This window comes from Hemitrygon akajei, chromosome 16, assembly GCF_048418815.1.
Source record: "Hemitrygon akajei chromosome 16, sHemAka1.3, whole genome shotgun sequence".
NCBI classification, from domain to species: domain Eukaryota; kingdom Metazoa; phylum Chordata; class Chondrichthyes; order Myliobatiformes; family Dasyatidae; genus Hemitrygon; species Hemitrygon akajei.
Window position 1 is genome coordinate 4,680,706 of NC_133139.1, and position 19,832 is coordinate 4,700,537.

The window sequence follows — 19,832 nt, forward strand, 5'->3', positions numbered from 1 at the left end:
GGCAGTCTTTCATTGAAGCAACACACACAAAATGCTGGAGGAACTTGGCAGGCTAGTCTATGGAAAAGAGTACAGTTGACGATTCAGGCTGAAACCCTTTGGCAGGACTGGAGAAAAATAGCTGAGGAGTAGATTTAAAAGGTGGGGAGAGAAACACAAGGTGATAGATGAAACCTGAACGAGGAGGGATGAAGTTAAGAGCTGGGAAGTTGATTGATGAAAGAGACAGAAGGCCATAGAAGAAAGAAAAGGGGTAGGAGTACCAGAGGGAGGCGATGGGCAAGCAAGGAGATCAGGTAAGAGAGGGAAATGGGGATAAGAAATGTTGAAGGGGGATGGCGGGCATTACCAGAAGTTTGAGAAATCGATGTTCATGCCATCAGGTTGGACGCTACCCAAATGGAATATTTTTGTTCCTCCAACCTAAGTGTGGCCTCATCACAACAGTGGAGGAGGCCATGGATGGACATATCAGAATGGGAATGGGAAGTGGAATTAAAATCGACGGCCACTGGGCTTTTCTGACTGATGGAACGTAGGTGCTCCAGCATCAAGTTCCTCCAACATTTTGTGTGTGCTCAGATTTCCAGCATCTGCAGATTTTCTCTTATCAGTCATCTATTGATTCTGTGAAGGTTATTATTCTATAGATTTATTGAGTATATCCACAAGAAAATGAATCTCAGGGTTGTACATAGTGACATATATGTACTGAGTCAATTTACTTTGAACTTTGAAACTGGAGCACCTGGAGGAAATCCACATGGTTACAGGGAGAACAAACAAATTCCTCACAGTTAGGCAGGATTTGAACCCTGATTTAATAGCATTACACCTACCCTTACGCAACTATACTGTCCATGGAAGATGGTTCATTCCAATAATTTTATTTACTGGAGTTGAAAGTTTACCATGTAGGATTAAAACACTATCAGCAAGCATCTCTGGAAAGTTCAGTTTGATGGTGTTCTCAATCAGGATTAAGCCACTATCTGCAAATCTCATGGTGCCAATCTCAATATCAAGCTCTTTTCCTTATTTGCAACTTTGCTCATATAAATGTGTATATTTTGAAGATATTCCCTGAAAATGTTTTAATAATTGAAAATGTAATTCTTATTGGGACTGGTTTATAAAAAGAGTGATTCAATCCATACCACGTTCTTTGCTTATAAACTTTCTGATCTCCGCTGGTGTTAAGTGATTAAGATGGATGTGGAGTTTTATAAACCAATTTTACTTAGTGCCTTAAAGGATATTTTAAAGCTTAGGTAGTTTTTAATGCATTTTAGAAATTGAGATATAGTGCAGACCATGCCCTTCTGGCTCTGCAAGCCAGGCCACCCAGCAATCCCCAACTGAACCCAAACCAAAACATGGAGCAAACTACAATGACCAATTAATCTAGCAATGATAAGACCATAAGATATAGGCACAGAATGAGGCCCTTTGGCCCATCAAGTCTGCTCCATCAGTTCATCATGGCTGATCCATTTTCCCTCTCAGCCCCAATCTCCTGCCTTCACGCCGTATCCTTTCATGCCCTAACTAATGAAGAAACCATCAACTTCTGCCTTAAATATACCCTATGATTTGGTCTCCACAGCCTCCTGTGGCAACGAATTCTACAGATTCAACACTCTCTGGCCAAAGAAATTCCTCCTCATCTTCATTCTAAAAGGATGCCCCTCTATTCTGAGGCTGTGTTCTGATCTTAGACTCTCCCACCATAGGAAACATCCTCTCCATATCCACTCTACTGAGGCCTTACATTTGATAAATCTCAATAAGGTCACCCCTCATTCTTCTGAATTCCGGAGAATTCAGACCCAGAGCCATCAAACGCTCCTCATATGACAAGCCTTTCAATCCTGGAATCATTTTGGCGAACTTATTTTGAACCCGCTCCAATGTCAGCATAAGATAAGAAGCCCTAAACTGCTCATGATGCTTCATATCAGTCTTCACCAGTGCTCCATAAAGACTCAACATTACATTTTTGCTTTTATATTTTAGTCCTCTTGAAATGAATGCTAACATCACATTTGCCTTCTTCACTAGCTACTCAATCTGCAAATTAACCTATAGAGAATTTTGCAAAGGGACTTCCTGGTCCCTTTGCAGATCAGATTTTTAAATTTCTCTCCAATTAGAAAGTAATCTACCCTTTTATTCTACCAATGTGCATAACCATACACTTCCTGACAATGTTTTCCATCTGCCACTTCTTTGCCCATTCCCCTAATCTGTCTAAGCCTTCCGTCGTCTCCTCAAATCTATCTATACTACACCTATCTTCATTTGTCCACAAACTTGGCCAAAAAGCCATCAATTGGTACATCTTTGGCTATGGGAGAAAAATGGGCACTGGAGGAAACCTGTACGGTCACAGGGAGAACGTGCAAGCTCCTTATGGGCAGCAGTGGGAATTGATACCGGCCCACCAGTACTGTAAAGCATTGTGCTAACCACTACACTACGCTTTCTGCATACTGCAACAGAGAAGATTTAATACAATGTAATGATGGCATCTAATCTCGGAGAGATCATTTGAACAGGCAAAAATTAGCTAGAAGATTGTTTATAGAACTTGTGAGCATCAACTGTTTTGATCTTTTTATTTTAATGCAATTCACTACATTTTTAACATCAACATATAAAGGCAACATATTGAAAGAGAAGCCAAGAATGCTACACGAGTGAATCTGCAGATGCTGGAAATAAATGCTGCAGGTTTCATGACTAATGAAATTACATTAAATTTATAAACGTAATGAATTGCATTAAAATAAAAAGTCTTCACTTCAGTATCCTGAAAAATTAAGAGGATTTAGAACATCATTAATATTAAATTGCAGTTATTATTGAAGCCAGAGGATTCACAGCTTTGTAATGAGTAACATTTACTTATCACTTGGCTGGATGTGTTGTGTCGCTGTTGCAAACAGAGTATTAGTCGCAGTTGTGAACAGAGTTTTGTGGTAACTAACTGGGAAAAATAAAAAACCTTTAATCATGCAGCACCCTTCCAGGAGAGTGAGTCCAGGAGAATCTCACTCTCATAGCGTGATGTCTATACTTCTTCAACACAAAGATAACAATAAACAATTAACTACAATTCTAATGACCATAATCACCTATTTAACTTCCACATTTGGAACATAGTCAAGTAAATTTATGTATTTGTATATTTACAATGATAGTACATTCCAGATAGCAGAACCTTTCTGACATGTTCAGCACAGCTTTGTGGGCCGAAGGGCCTGTATTGTGCTGTAGGTTTTCTATGTTTCTATGTTTCTATTATGTGTGGAGCTGAGAAATAAGAAGGAGATTACTTTGTTAAGATTGGACTATAGCTCCTTAAAAATTCAATTGATTGAAGTTCTTGAGGAAGCAAGCAAGAAGGTTGATCAGGAGAGGGTAGTAGATATAATATATATGAGGGATTCCTTACCTTTATTTTATACCATGTGCCTTTACTATTAACTGAGGGGCCTGTGGACCTCAGGTTGGGAACTCCTGCTCTATATGGACTTAATAAAGTTCTACATGGTAGGCTATTATGGAAGGTTGTAGGATTCATGTGGAGCTGGTGAATTGGGTACAGAACTCATTTGATTTCGGGAAACAAGGTGATCGTAGCAGGTTGTTTTTCAGACTGGAGGTCTGTGGTTGCAAACACGAGGAAATCTGCAGATGCCGGAAATTCAAGCAACACACACAAAATGCTGGTGGAAGGCTGCGTTCCACCAGCATTTTGTGTGTGTTGCTTGGAGGTTTGTGGTAGTGTGTTCTGCAGGGTACAATGCCAGACACATTGCGATTTATTATTTATATCAAAGATTTTGATGAAAAAATATAAAGCACAATTAGCAATGTTGAAGTTGACACTAAAGCAGATGGCATTATGGAGAGTATTGATGATTCGCAGGATTTACAGAGGGTAAGTGGTTCGAGGAATGGAAAATAGAGTTTAATTCAGATAAATACAAGGAGTTGCATTTTGGGAATAATCGTGAGGGTGAAACATAGGGCCCTGGGGATGCTGCAGAACATGAGGAACTAGGAGCAAAAGTGTGTGATTCCTTGAAAGAAACGTGACAGGTAGACAGGGTGCTGAAGAAGGCTTCTGGCACATTTCCTTTCATCACTGAGTATTGTAGAGGTGAAATAAAATCAAGAAGCCCAGAATAGTAAGGAGAAGCTTTACTGTGCAGTACTGATTAATCTGAAGTCTCTGAGACTATTCTGCCAAGCAGAGTTTCCCCCATGTATATACCTTTAATGTTCATGCAGGTTCATGTAAAAACAGATGTTTTATTTATTCAAACACTTCCTCATGTCTTTGCACCAGAGGCGTTAATCTAATCAAGGTCTCTGTTCTTTCTTGATGATATCAATTGCTCCTGTCTTCGTTTCATTCCGTCTTTGGTATTACAAGGTTGGTGTTAATCAGATTAATTTTACACTACTTTATCAAGTATTCCTCAATGGTTTTCAGAATTGATTAACAAAGGTTTTTACAAGTCCTTCTTTCTTTCCCAGCACAATGGTACAGATATACCGAAGGATAAATCCACCCTTAACCCTAGACTCTAACTGTTTGTTATGTGCTTTGTCAAATGATGTGGGCGATCATGGTCTCTCCATGAACATGATTGATCATGGCAAATTTTTCTACTGAATTGGTCTGCCATTGCCTCCTTCTGGGCAGTGTCTTTCAAAGAGATTAATTTTCTTATGGGCATACAATTCTAATCTATAAAATAGCAACTAGATAGATAGATAGATAGATAGATAGATAGATACTTTATTCATCCCCATGGGGAAATTCAACTTTTTTCCAATGTCCCATACACTTGTTGTAGCAAAACTAATTACATACAATACTTAACTCAGTAAAAAATATGATATGCATCTAAATCACTATCTCAAAAAGCATTAATAATAGCTTTTAAAAAGTTCTTAAGTCCTGGCGGTAGAATTGTAAAGCCTAATGGCATTGGGGAGTATTGACCTCTTCATCCTGTCTGAGGAGCATTGCATCGATAGTAACCTGTCGCTGAAACTGCTTCTCTGTCTCTGGATGGTGCTATGTAGAGGATGTTCAGAGTTATCCATAATTGACCGTAGCCTACTCAGCGCCCTTCGCTCAGCTACCAATGTTAAACTCTCCAGTACTTTGCCCACGACAGAGCCCGCCTTCCTTACCAGCTTATTAAGACGTGAGGCGTCCCTCTTCTTAATGCTTCCTCCCCAACACGCCACCACAAAGAAGAGGGCGCTCTCCACAACTGACCTATAGAACATCTTCAGCATCTCACTACAGACATTGAATGACGCCAACCTTCTTAGGAAGTACAGTCGACTCTGTGCCTTCCTGCACAAGGCATCTGTGTTGGCAGTCCAGTCTAGCTTCTCGTCTAACTGTACTCCCAGATACTTGTAGGTCTTAACCTGCTCCACACATTCTCCATTAATGATCACTGGCTCCATATGAGGCCTAGATCTCCTAAAGTCCACCACCATCTCCTTGGTCTTGGTGATATTGAGACGCAGGTAGTTTGAGTTGCACCATGTCACAAAGTTCTGTATCAGTTTCCTATACTCCTCTTCCTGTCCATTCCTGACACACCCCACTATGGCCGTGTCATCAGCGAACTTTTGCACATGGCAGGACTCCGAGTTATATTGGAAGTCTGATGTGTACAGGGTGAACAGGACCGGAGAGAGTACGGTTCCCTGCGGCGCCCCTGTGCTGCTGACCACCGTGTCAAACCTACAGTCTCCCAACCGCACATACTGAGGTCTATCTGTCAAGTAGTCCACTATCCAATCCACCATGTGAGAGTCTACTCCCATCTCCGTTAGTTTGTGCCTTAAGATCTTGGGCTGGATGGTGTTAAAGGCACTAGAGAAGTCAAGGAATGTAATCCTCACAGCACAACTGACCCCCTCTAGGTGAGAGAGTGATTTGTGCAGCAAATACGTGATAGCATCCTCCACTCCCACCTTCTCCTTATACGCAAACTGAAGAGGATCCTGGGCGTGCCTGGTTTGTGGCCTCAGATTCTGTATTATCAGCCGCTCCATGGTCTTCATCACGTGCGACGTCAAGGCAACAGGTCTGAAGTCATTCAACTCCTTTGGTTGTGGTTTCTTCGGTACCGGGACAATACAGGATGTTTTCCACTGTCTGGGTACTCTTCTCTGCTCCAGGCTCATGTTGAAGATGCGCTGTAGTGGTTCTCCCAGCTCAGTCGCACAGGTCCTCAGTAATCGTGGGGAAACTCCATCTGGTCCAGCCGCCTTGCTGGTACAGATCTTCCTCAGTTGACCTTCCACCTGTGCAGCCGTAATCCTGGGCGTGGGCAAGGTCTCCTGTGAGTGGCTATTTTCCTGTGAGGGAAGTAAGCCTGGTGTGGATTTCTGCGGTGAGGATGAGATTGAGCTGTCGAACCTGTTGAAGAAGTTGTTCAGCTAGTTCGCTTTCTCCACATCTCCACTTATGTTCGCCCCCCGCTTTGCACTATAACTGGAACGATGAAAAATCAGCCAGAGTGTAGAAGATGATAACCTGTGTGAATGTAGATATAAGTAAATAGCAATAAACAATGATAACATGAGAGAAAGAATCCTTAAAGTGAGGTCATTGGTTGTAGGAACATTTCAATGATGAGGCAAGTGGGTGTAGTTATCACCTTTTATTCAAGAACCTGATGGCTGAGGGTAGCAATTGTAATTGAATGTGGTGGTGTGAGCCCTGAGGCTCTTGTACCTTCTACCTGATGGCAGCAGCGAGAAGAGAGAATGACCCAGCTGGTGTTTCTATCAATATGCCACTTCACATTGTTTTTGTATTACTCATCTATTTTCTAGGCTTTGTGCAAGTTTAAAAAGAGCTATCCCCCCACACATTGCTAATTCACCAATGTTATGTCACGTATTTTCATTAACAAATTTGAATAGATGATTTTATGTTACATTGTACATTAAAGATATGATTGGGAATAATTGAGGCACCACCACATGGGATTTCACTAATGGCCTCCTCCTTTTCCCAGCTCATAGTCATTAACTTCAATGCTTTTATTCTATGCAAACAATCTCCCAACCAAAGTCAATAATTTCCTTTCAGTTTCACAACACTTTTAATTACAGCTAATTTTAACTAAAGTCTTATTGAATGCTTGTTGTGTCTATACAACAACCTCCGTCATTACACCTCCGTCTCCTACTCAGTTTGGCTCTTTAAACATGAAACCAGAAAGCACTCGGGCTTGTCACCCCTTTACAAAGGAGCTAACAAAAATATCAAAGTGTAACTTACATAGCAGTTTTTTTCTACACAATTAACAACTCCCTTAATTATAAAAACAAAAAGTATAAGGAAAAAGATATGGAAATAAAGACTGAGAGTAAATGTTAGGATGTTTAGAGGTCAAGAAGCAGGAAGTATGGGGTCCCCTAATGAGTATTAAGGTGGATAAGTTCCCAGAGCCTGTTGGAATTTACCTCAGGTTATTGAAGGAGGCAAGAGATGAGATTGTTGGGGCCTTGACCAGCATGTCCTTTCTAGCCACAGGCGAGGTCCCAGAAGACTGGTGAGTGGCTAATGTCGTATCTCTATTTAAGAAGGGAACAAGGGAAAATCCTGGAAACTATAAATTGGCGCGTCTCACGTTGTCGTGATTTCATTATGGCTTTTATTAAGTCTAGAATTTGCTGACAATGTTGTATGGGATCTCCAATGCTTTTTTAAAAACCTCTCCGTTTCCACACTGCCCCGAACAAATGGCATACTCCATGAGCATATGCCAAATCAGTATAGATGTCTACTTTCTCACCTTCCATCATTTCATACGCAGCTGTCAGGGCTTTGATTTCCGCTAGTTGGGCGGAACAGGGTTGGGGACAGGACTCCATCCTAATAATCTTATAGCTCGACTGATCCTGCTGCACTACTGAGAACCCTGCATGATTTCCATCATAATCCCTATAACAAGAGCCATCTACGAACAGAACCTTTTTATCTGCATCCTCTAGTGGTTCTGACCATAAATCTGCTCTCAATTTGGCAAATGCCATCGTCTTCCCTACACAATCATGGGGTTCTCCTTCATAGCCCAAAGGGACAAAATCGGCTATATTACTGGTAGTGCATCTCTGTATAGTTATGTCTGGAAATGTCAATAGCATCTGATACGCTGCTATCCTGGCTGGCGTCAGCACAAATTTCCCTCTTTCCAGCAATTCTGCTACTTTGTGGTGTGTGTACAAAGTCACAGGATAGCCCAGGGTTACCGATGATGCCTTTTCATATGCATAGTACAGCGCCACCAATCCCTGATAACAGGGTGGATACCCCTGAGCCACCTCATCTAGTCTCGTACTGTAGTATGTTATCGGCTGCTTTGCTTTCCCTGTGCCTGTCTCCTGTGTTAGAACCGCTGTGACATAACCCTCCTGTCGGTTGGATACATACAAATGAAAAACCTTCTCGTAGTCAGGCAAAGCTAATGCTGGTGCTGACTGCAATTCCTGCTTAATAGTATTGAAAGCTATCTCCGTCTCTCCATTCCACTGTAAGCCATTCTTCAAATTGGTATGTCCTGCTTCTTTCATTATCTTTCTCAAAGGTGCCACAATCTCAGCATATTCTCCTATCCAATCTGAGCTGTACCCTGCCATTCCCAAAAACGTCATCATCTGCCCTACAGTCTGGAGTTTTGGGGCCTTAGTTATTGCCTCAATCTGATCTGGTGCTATCGCCTTCACTCCCTTGGATATTACCCTGCCTAAGTATTCCACTTGCTGCGTGCAAAATTGCAGTTTGTTTTTGGATACTTTATGTCCTCCGTGCGCCAGCTTCTCTAACAGAGTTATAGTGTCCTGCTCACACTGTTCCTTACTGTGGGAGCAAATCAACAGGTCATCCACATACTGTAACAATGTACTTTCCAATGGTATGCCCTCTAGGTCTGCCTTCAAAACCTGATTAAAAACGTGGTGAATGTTTAAACCTTTGTGGCATTCTGGTATAGGTATACTGAGCACCTCTGTAAGTAAATGCAAACAGATACTGACACTGGTCGGCTAGAGGAATGCTGAAGAAAACCGAACACAAATCAATCACTGAAAAGTAACTTGCTTCTGGTGGAACATTAGTCAAAAGCGTGTGTGGGTTGGGGACTACCGCTGGCCAGTCCTCTACCACATCATTTACCGCTCGCAAATCATACACCAATCTCCACTTAGATTTATCTGCTTTTAAGACCGGCAGCAACGGGGTATTTCATGGACTGTTTGTTCTTTTAAGCACTCCTATTTCAAGCAACCCCTGCATTGTTGATGCTATTCCCTCTTCTGTTTCTGGTCTTAGAGGGTATTGTGGTCTCCTGGTTGGAATTGCTCCTTTTTTCAGCCTTATTTCCATCGGACTAGCTGTTTTTATTTTCCCTACGTCCGTGTCATGCTGTGACCACAGAATAGATGCCAACTCATCTAACCTTCTGTCTTTCTGCTGGCGTCTTTCCTTTCCCAGCAATGGCATGTGTGGTTGGGGAGTTATTTCGACCTCTCTCACTGTCCCTACCATATCTACACTTACCATTATTTTAATGCAACTGTTGTCTTCTGATATCCACACCTCTGGCGTGATTTTCCTCCACACTGTTACGGTTTCAGCACACTTAACTAAGGGTCCTAAGTCTTTAGACTGATATCCCTTGTTTACCAACAACGTTACGTGGGGCGCAGCCTCCTGGTATCCTGTACCATTTTTCTAAAAAGGTGTTCCACTTAACTTGTAAAGCTGCCCCTTGCTTTCCAATTATCACAACCTCCCCTTCCAGGTGCTGTTGGGTACATGCCTCCAGGTGCCATCTCTCCTCTAACTCCCTGTTCTGAGTCTCATCAAAAATCACTGTACAATGTAGCTCAGATTTGGGCATTACAGCCCTGGGTAATATAGCCTGCACGCCCTTTTTCCGTTTTTCCCAGGTTTCCTGAATCTGATCTGCGATATCTCATATCCACGAGACATTAGCCTTCTTGTCTTCTCGCACTATCAATTGAGCCCCTGCTCTTTCCACACTCAGCCCATTTCTGGTGCATTCTAATTTTAATTCCAGTTTCAATAACGCATCTCTGCCTAACAAATTAATCGGAGTTCCTTTAGATACTAGCACCGGCAAAACTATTCCTTTATTTCCCATTCTCAACTGCACTGGAGCCATGCACTGTGTCAACTGCGTTTTCCCCAAGAACCCTACCATCTTAATAAACTTTCCTGACATGGGAAGGTGAAGGGCATACTGTGGCTGTACACAAGTGTACGTGGCTCCAGTATCTATCATCATTGGTGTCAGTTGTCCTTCTAACATAACCTGAACAATGGGTTCCTCGTCTGCCTCCCTTGTTATCATTGGGTAATGTCCCTTCCCACTCAAGTTCTCAGGGCACCCCTAATACCTCGCATAGGGGTTCACAGGTCCGCTTGGGCCTGTGGGGGCTGGTCCTTGGCTAAACTTTAGTTCCTTTCTTATCGGTTCCTGCTGGTGTGTGACAGGCCATGGTGTAAACGGACAATCTCTTCTCATGTGACCTGCCTGATTACATCCCTAGCACAATCTCTCTACCTCTCTTTCCCCCTGTTTCCTCACTGGTCCCCTCTGCCCCTAGCTCCTCTGTCCCCCTCCTTGGGACTTCCAGTCCTCTCTGGGCTGTTTGAATTTAGTCTGTTCCTGATAGGGCATTTGTGGGAATGCTCCTCCAAAGACGTTGATTATTGGCATGGGGTTTTCCAGCCCTTGTCTTACAGTATGATCGGTTCCTCCATATAGCGGTGCTTCATCCAGTTTGATGGCTGTACTCGGACCGGTGGTTACTGGCAGCATCTTTTTGCTTTTCTCTTTTTCCTTCTTTTTGAGTTCTTCGAGCTGCATTTGTATTAAGTTTCTTTGCACCTCTTCCTGCTGCTCAGCCAACCTTCGTTTGTCTTTCCGGTATTTCTCAACCGTATGGACCACGTGGTCTCTAAATTCTTGTGGGGTCATTGACGTCAGCCCAACCACTTCCTCCAGTTTGGATTTTACTTGCGGAGGCATTGCATCCAAAATGCTATGTCGGAACAGTGTAGTGATAAATAAGCTATTTTCCACCTCTTGCTCAGTCTCCAGTCTCCACCTTTTCAACTGGTTTTCTACGTAGGCTGCTGGGTTTTCAGTGTCTCCCAGTGGATCCCCCTTTAAGGCTTTGGGGTCCACTTTGGGTAGATAAAGCTTCCTGAGGGCCTGCCATACCCTCTGCCTCACTCTGTCAAACCCGTCTCCATCAGTTCTTGGGTCGTTCGAGTTTACTATGCCAGCCATTTCCATTAGTTCGTTAAATTTGGAGGTTTCCATCAACCTTATCAATAGTGCCTTCAAATCTCCCATAGCCAATAATCGTTCCGCCGTTTCTTCTTCAAAGGCTCTAATCCATTTCCCTTCTCCTTCATGTAGATTGGGCAGAGTGTTTTTCAGCCCTTCTAGGTCCTGGGATCCCCAAGGGATATACTGCACTTGTCCTGATCCTTTAACTAACAACGGCATCATTCTTCCTCCTCCTTCCCACCTGCCCTGGCTCTCCTCCTCGCCTGACTCCCCATCTGTCTCAGGGTATATCTTTACTGCCTCCCACACAAATTTCTCCGGGGTCCTCTTCTTCCCTCGGTCTCCCTGTGGAGTCCTTCCTTTCTGTCCTGATTCAATACTTGGTTGGCCCCTGGAGTATTTTTCGCATCTCCTCTGGCAATTCCCTCGCAGTAACTTATCTAGCTCTCTCTCTACTTCCGCAAGTCGCTTCCCTACCGCCTCCTTCTGCTCTTCTAGGCTTCTGCCTCCTACACCACTTCCCCACAAATTCTCACATCCTCTCTCTCTCCACTTAACTCTTGCTCCTCCAATGAGTCACCTTCTCTTTCTTCCTGTCCGTGTCTGTGCACCTGTGGCAGGGACTTCTCATGATCCTTACTCGTGCTTGATTCCCTTCTCTCTTGTGTTTCTCTAAGACTCTCATCTCCTATCTTTTTTCTACTTCCTCTTGAATGCCTCATCTCTTCCTGCCCTGATGAGCCACTTTCTTTTCTAGTCTGTTCATTTCTATGGTATAACTGATACTCCTCATACTCCTTTTCCTCTCTCAAGTATTTCATCCGTTCAATCTCTTCTTTCATTTCTCTCTTTGCCTGTTCCACCTTTATCCTTTCTGCCTGTATCTCCTTCCATATCGCTGCTTTTTCCTTCTTGTATTGTCTTCTTTCCTCCTCATTATCCCAAACTTGTACTTCTCCCTGCATGTTTACTGTTCCCGTCAGCAGGGGCACTGCTTAGGGGTTCCTTCCTCATTATAGGGAGGGGGTCTTTCTGCTTCTTTCACATCCGGGTACGAAGCTGAAGCCAGCTTCTCACTGTACCTTCCTCTCTCTCTAACAGGCTGTTTCTCCAGCACCTTAGTGTCTTCCTCGCTTGTAGTCAATATTCTGCCTGTCCTCCTCAGCCTTTCTCCCTCCGTTCTGAAGAGTTTTAGCACTTCCATTTCTCGTTCTCTTTTTTGCCCTCTTTTCTTAGATTTATCTTTTGGTTTGTAATTTTTAATTAGTGCCTCCATTTCTTCGCACAAGCTTACATCAAACGTTCCTTCTCTTGGCCATTTTGTGACCAGGTTTTTGGTTCTCTTTTCCCATTTTTCTGAAGTTTTTGTGATCCCATATTTATTTACCGGGATGTTTTGCTCAGAATCTCTACTGCCGTTCCTTTACCTGTCATGTTGTTCTCTCTTTTTAAGGTATTTCAGAGATTCACAGTTCATTTACTGGATAATATTATTTACACTAATTCTATGCCTAGTCTATCGTCTATCTACCAGCGCTTTAAACTATACATTGGACTGTCCTTGTTTCCTATTCTGTTCTGCCCGTACAGACCTCAATTCAGAGCGGTATCCACAGAACTTTTCTCTTTGCACCTCGTCTATTCAGACCCTTATCTCTTAAGGCGGTATCCACGAGGATTTTCTCTATTTTCCCTTTCCCTACCCGTTCAGACCTTCGTTTTATACGAAGCAGTATCCACAGGGACTTACCAACACCATGTGGAATTTTTCTTTACTTAACTTCTTATTAGCTTATTTGTACTTACCCTCACTGCAGTGTTCTTGATCAATCCTCTGAGCCTCCTGTTAACCCCCAATTCTGCCAGATTCTTTGGACCGGAGAGACCCTTCGGCAGTGGTTCTACACTTCTGAGACTCCAAGACCTCCCCAAAACCAACAGAATTCTTAGTCCAAATTGTCGCAAAAAGCGCTTACCTTTTGTTTGGGTGCACCCTTAATTCTGTTAGCCTTGTGGGGGTCCCTAGAGGACTGGGAAGCATCCCCAATCTGCCGTTTCCTTTCCGCGGGTCTCTTTCCGGTCCTGTCACGGTCACCAATTTTGTCGTGGTTTCTCGTGCCCCACAAACGACCAGGAGACGCAGAAGATTCTTCAAGAAGTATTAAACTTTAATTTGCAAATCAAAGCTGAGACAGTCAGTGAGCTAGTCGCTGATTGCCCACCAATCCTTGTACATAGCATTTTTTATAGCAATCTCCTGGTTTAGTTGCATTAGCATATCCAATCGGTCTATAGTTGCGTATCACAAGTACATCCGCCACTATTGTTTCTACCTATTAACTTAATCATGTTCTAATCTACATCTCTTAGCTACCTCTCATTAACACACCATTGTCTTCTACATTCTTAAGATTTCATTCTCTAGCAAATAGCAAGTTCAAAGCTGACTACATAGTTTTGGTTACACAGCAAACAATTTCAACTTTTATACTCCAATGACGTCAGTTGTAGGGAAGTTATTGGAGAAAATTCTTAGGGATGGATACATGAGTATTTGGGAGCCCATGGCCTAATTAGGGAGATCATGTGACAAGTCATGCTTTCCTAACTTAACAGAGTTTTGACAATGTGATGAGAGAGATTGATGAGGGTAGGACAGTGGATATTGCCTACATAGATCTCAGTAAAGCATTTGACGAAGTCCCTCATGGGAGTTTAATCCAGAAGATTAAAGTGCATAGAGTCCGCAGAAAATTCGCTGTTTGGATTCAGAATTGGGTTGTTCATGGAAGACAGAGGGTGGTGGCTGAAGGGACTGATTCGAGGGGGAGGTCTCCCCATTAGTGGTGTTCCGTAGGGATCTGTGCTGGGACCTCTGCTGTTTGTGATGTGTATAAATGACCTGGATGAAATGTAGATAGGTGGGTTAGTAAGTTTGCAGATGATACCAAGATTGGTGAAGTTGTGAACAGTGTGGAAGATTAGCAATGACTACAGCAGATATGGACTGAGAAACAGCAGATGGAGTTTAGCTCTGATAAATGTGAGGTCTTGCACCTTGGTAGGGCAAATGCAAGGAGGCAATACACTGTTAATGGCAAGATCCTTAACCATGTTGTTGAGCAGAGAGATCTTGAGATCCAAGCTCCTTGAAAGAGGCTACACAGATAGATATGGTGATTAAGAAGGCTTATGGAATGCTTGCTTTTATTAGTCGAGGCACTGAGCTCAAAAGTCAAAAGGCTATGTTGTAACTTTATAAAACTCTGGTTAGGCCACATCTGGAGTCTTGCATGTTGTTCTGGACACCCCACTATAGGAAGGATGTTGAGACTTTGGAGAGGAAGCAGAGGAGTTTTACTAAGATGCTGCCTGGTTTAGAGGGCATGTGCTATCACAAGAGGTTGGATAAACTTGGGTTATTTTCTCTGGAGTGCCAGAGGCTGAGGGAATATCTGATAGAGGCTTACAAGATTATCAGAGGCATAGATAGAGTGGACAGAGAGTATCCATTTTCCAGGATTAAAATGTCTAATAAGAGTAGGCAGTCATTGAAGGGGAGAGGGGTAGATTCAAAGCAGGTATGAGTGGAAAGTTTTTACTCAGAGAGTTGTGGATGCCTGGAATGTGATGCATGGTGTGGTGATAGAAGCAAATACATTGGAGGCTTTTAATAGTTCTTTGGATAGGCACATGGATGTAAGGAAGATGGAGGGATATAGACATGGTGTAGATAGGAGGGATTAGTGTTTGGGTGTTTTTGATTTGCATTTTAGCTGGTTTGGCACAACATTGTGGGCCGAATGGCCTATTCCTGTGCTGTACTGTTCTGTGACAACATTTACAATGAATTGGAAGCTTACACCAAGGTGAAGCTGTACCAGAGCTGTGCTCTGTCCACACTCTTGTACGGGTCAGAATGCAGGTTCATGACAGAAAACGATCTTGCCAAGCTGTCGTCATTTCACACCATGATTTTCCAGAAGATCCTCCATATTTTACGGATGAGAAAGATCTCCAACCATGCCCTACTCCTTCAGTGTCATCAAGAGGACATGGCCACAACCATCATGAGAAAATACTGGAGAAGGATTGGGCACGTAATGAGAAGAGAGTCCAACTCCAGCATCAAGACAACACTTCATTGGTCCCCTGAAGGGCAGAAAAATGTGGGAGACCAAGGAGAACTTGGCCAAAGACAGACAGCAATGGAGGATTGTCATTGCTGTCCTAATGGGCCGTTGGTAAGTAAGGCTACATCCACACTAGACCGGATCATTTTGAAAATGCTGGTTTCGCATAAAAATGATAGGCGTCCACACTATGCGTTTTTGAAAATATCTCTATCCACACTGAAACGGAGATTTTGGCAAATCTCCTCCTCCTGCACATGCGCAGGACACATCTACCAAAAACAAGCAACATGTTTGGTGTTGAATCTTGCCGTAGAAGTGCGCATTTGTGTAGTTACAGACTAGGAAAACTTAAAATGACGGACAGCTGTTGGCTCTTGCGCAGGAGAACCTAAAACTAAAAAAAAATACAAATACTGGAGCGTACGGTGGGAACCGACAGGATTGACCTGGCTGACGATGAACATTGAAAAACTGACTAACTCTGTTGCATTAATAAAGTACCTTGTTAAATGTATAAAACATGTCTGCATCAGTGTTATCTTGTATTTCCATACAATGTTACATTAGGCTGTTACACGTCTATTGTCAGAGAAGTACTTGCATAAGTAGTTAAACCACTTTCATACGAGCAAGGACAGAAAACAGGGCAAAGTGAGTATACTTATTTATTCAGTAAGTTATGGGTCAAAGTATTTGGTGAGTACATTTCTAACTCTTCTGGCTTCAGTCTCGTTGCCGTCTGTTCTGAAATTGTTAGGTTGTGTTCAAGAAAATAATGAAATAGTGCATTTGAAATAGCGTTTTCAAAATTCTCCGGTTACCCCGTCCACACTGATCTGCCTGAGCAGCGTTTTCAAAAATATCCACCTTGGAAAGCGTTTTTGAAAAGCTCCGGTTTTGAGAGACGAAAACGCCATTTTAGTGGGGATGGAGGGTAAAAACGAAGAGAAAAAGCTTCGGTTACGGATTTATCTGGTGTAGTGTGGATGTAGCCTAAGTTCAATGTATGATGACAGCATTTTCATAAGACATTAACAAATACAGACAAGAATTGCAATGAGTTCTTCTGGCCTGTGGGGGTGGGGTGCTAAGGACTGTTGAGCTCTGAGGTTTTTAAGAGCACTTGAATTGGTTAATTGTTGTTTAACGAGAGACATTAATCATTTCGTGCTCCTAGTGTTTTTCTCAAGCGACGTGCTGTTTGTAATGTGGTTTCCTGCTGCTTTCAGTTTAAGCTTGTTAGATGTATATGTGGCTCAGGGATTCCATGTTACTTTTATTAGTTAAATGAATGTCTGATTAGTGCTAATCACAGGGTCCTAGTTTTGAGAATGTTACCTCTGACTTCGCCAAGCCACCGATATTCTTTTGGAATGATTACAAACTCTTGTTGCCGCCTCTACATTAGAGTCTGTCTTTCCTCCGCACTTAGGTTCCGATATTGCCAGCGCATATCGTGACAGAAATTCCCAACAACATACTGCACAGTTGTTTATCTAATTCTCTGTAGTTTTTCTCCAATTGATTTGATGATGTTTTAAACTATTAATAAGTATTTTCAGTTAATCCTGGGGATTTAGAATCAGAATTATTAACCAGATAACAATTACAGAACGGAAACAGGCCATCTCGGCCCTTCTAGTCCGTGCCAAATGCTTACTCTCACCTTGTCCTACTGGCCGGCACACAGCCCATAACCCTCCATGCCTTTCCTGTCCATATTGTCACTGACATATGACATGAAATTTGTTGTTTTGTGGCAGCAGTACAGTGCAATGACATGAAAAATCTATAAATTACAAAAATGAATCTATACTGACAAACAACAATAATAATAGTGTACACGGGTTCATGGACTATTCAGAAACCTGAGCAGAAAGTGAACAGGTGGTTGGTGCCATCTGCTTACATTTGACTGGTCTCCCTCTCCCTCTTGCTCACTGCTGCTGGAGGAAGGTGCCAGGGTCTTATGTCTTGCGATCGGCTTGGGTTGCGGATTGGGCTCATTTTTAGAGGATTCTGCAGTTCATGTTGCAGGTGTTTCTGGTTACTCTTTTTTTGTTACTATTTTGCGCAATTTTGATTGGGACAGACTGGCTCTGTGGCTGCAGTTAATGAACAACACAGTGTCAAATTGAACTGAACTGAGCTGAACTATTTCAAAGACTCTGTGGTTTGATGTTTAACACACTGTGTGTTATTTGCTCACTTGGGAATTGCTTTGAGGATACAAAATGTCTTTTTTCAATCGTTCACTAGATGTGTCTGTCATTGCCAATGCTGGTATTTATTGTTTCCTTAATTTTTTATCTGAAGAGGCTAATTAGAGGCAATTTAATTGGTGTGTCTGGGGTCATATATAGGTCTGGCTTAGTAAAGAGTGAAGATTTCATTCTCTCAATGAATCGTTTTTCCAATTGTTTGATGGTTATCATTAATTAGTTTACCTTTTACTTTTAGTTTTATTTAATTGAATTTAAATACCACATTGCTGTAGTGGGATTTAAACTCTTGTGCTTATACCAATGGTCCATAGGCCTAGCTGCCTGCACAGTACAAACACAGTGCTACACATCCCGTTAACTGATGTTCACTGATCTGAATAAATAGGGAGCCACGGTAGCGTAGCAGTTAGTGTGACACTGTTACAGACCAGGGCATCGGAGCTCAGAGCTCAGTCCCCGTGTCCTCTATAAGAAAGGTTGCACTTCCTCCCTGTGGAACATGTGAGTTTTCTGCGAGCACTCAAATGTGTACCCTAATGCGTAGGTTAATTGGTTAATATAAATAGTCCTGTGGTTAGGTTAGAGCTAAGTCAGGGTAGTTGGGAGTTGCTGGGCAGCACAGCTCGAAGGGCCAGAAGGGCCTACTCTGAGCTGTGTCTCCTGGTAAAACTAAATTAAAATAAATTAAATGCCAAGGGCAAGTTTAAGGTACTGACAGAAAACAGATAGGAAACTGAAGCTTTTCTGAATGCTCTCCCCAAATAAAATATTATGGAGACAGAAGTAAAAAAGGATTGCATTAATGTTCAAAGTGAATTCAAATTTAAAGTATATTTATTTCCGAAGTATATAAATGTCACCATATACAACCCTGAGATCCATTTTCTTGTTGGCATTCACAGTAAGTGCAAGAAACACGAGAAATCAATGGAAGGCTTCACCCCAAAGGATGGTCAAACAACCAGTGTGCAAAAGGCAGCAAACTGTGCAAATACAAAACAAAAGAAAATAAAAATAATATTAAAATATTTTTTGGCAAAATACCTTGGTCCAAAACTGATGTGAAAAACTTACAAAGAAAAATAAGAGCTGAAATGACACAATTCAGAAAACACTATGTACACCCGAAATGGCTTAGATTAACACTAACTAGGACAGAAGGAGGAAGAGGAATAATAGACATTAAAAATTTATACAACGGTTAGATAAAACTTCTTAGGATATATTTTCATCAACGGAAACAGCATTCAGCACTCCACATGAGCATATGCTATTCTGAGAAGAGATACACACCACTAAACTTCAATGCAAGCACAACCCAAAAACTAGTTTTGCAGGGGGCAGGGATCCAGAGCCCCAGGTCAACAAGGGAACAATCGGACCAGAAGACAGATGTCAGGGAAGGTACTGAAAGACAAAATCGAAATAGCAGGTATGTTGGGTGGGATAATTTGAAGTCTGTATATTTTGATGCTGGGAGTATTACAGGTAAGGGTGATGAACTTAGAGCATGGATCAGTACATGGAACTACGATGTTGTGGCCATTACTGAAACTTGGTTGAGAGAGGGGCAGGAATGGGCGACTAATATCCCACATTTTCAAAGTTTTAAAAAGATAGAAGAGGAAGTAAAAGAGGTTGTGGAGTTGCACTACCAATCAGGGACACTATCACAGCTGCACTCCAGGGAGACGTAATGGAGGGATCAGACACTGAGTCCGTTTGGGTAGAATTCAGGAACAGGAAGCATGCAATCACACTGATGGGATTGTACTGCAGAACCTCCAATAGTCATCGGGACATTGAGGAACAGATATGTAATCAGATTAAGGAAATGTGTAAAAATATAGGTTGTTGTTATGGGGGCATTAAACTTCCCTAATATAATCTGGGACCTTCTTAGTGTAAGGGGTTCAGAGGGGCTGAATTTGTTAAATGCATCCAGGAAGGTCTGTTAATCAATATGTGGACAGTCCAACAAGAGAGGGTTCTTACTGGAGCTGGTGTTGGGTAGTGACCTGGCTAAATGGAACCTGGTCAGCATGGATAAATTGGGCAGAAGGGCCTGCTTCCGAGTCGTAGAACTTTATGAG

At 42.4% G+C, this 19,832-nt stretch overlaps 1 protein-coding gene across 4 annotated transcripts in view; it reads left to right on the forward strand.

The window, feature by feature from the left end:
* Nucleotides 1–19,832, forward strand: part of LOC140739708 (leucine-rich repeat and immunoglobulin-like domain-containing nogo receptor-interacting protein 3) — a 162,827-nt gene that overhangs the window by 38,752 nt on the left and 104,243 nt on the right. The window contains exon 1 of one of the 4 annotated variants that reach the window (XM_073068139.1): nt 19,077–19,171. The exons of the other annotated variants lie outside the window; for them this stretch is intronic. The gene's annotated coding sequence lies outside the window, so the exon portion shown is untranslated. Of the gene's footprint in view, nt 1–19,076; nt 19,172–19,832 lie in introns of those variants that run through there. 4 annotated transcript variants of the gene reach the window in all.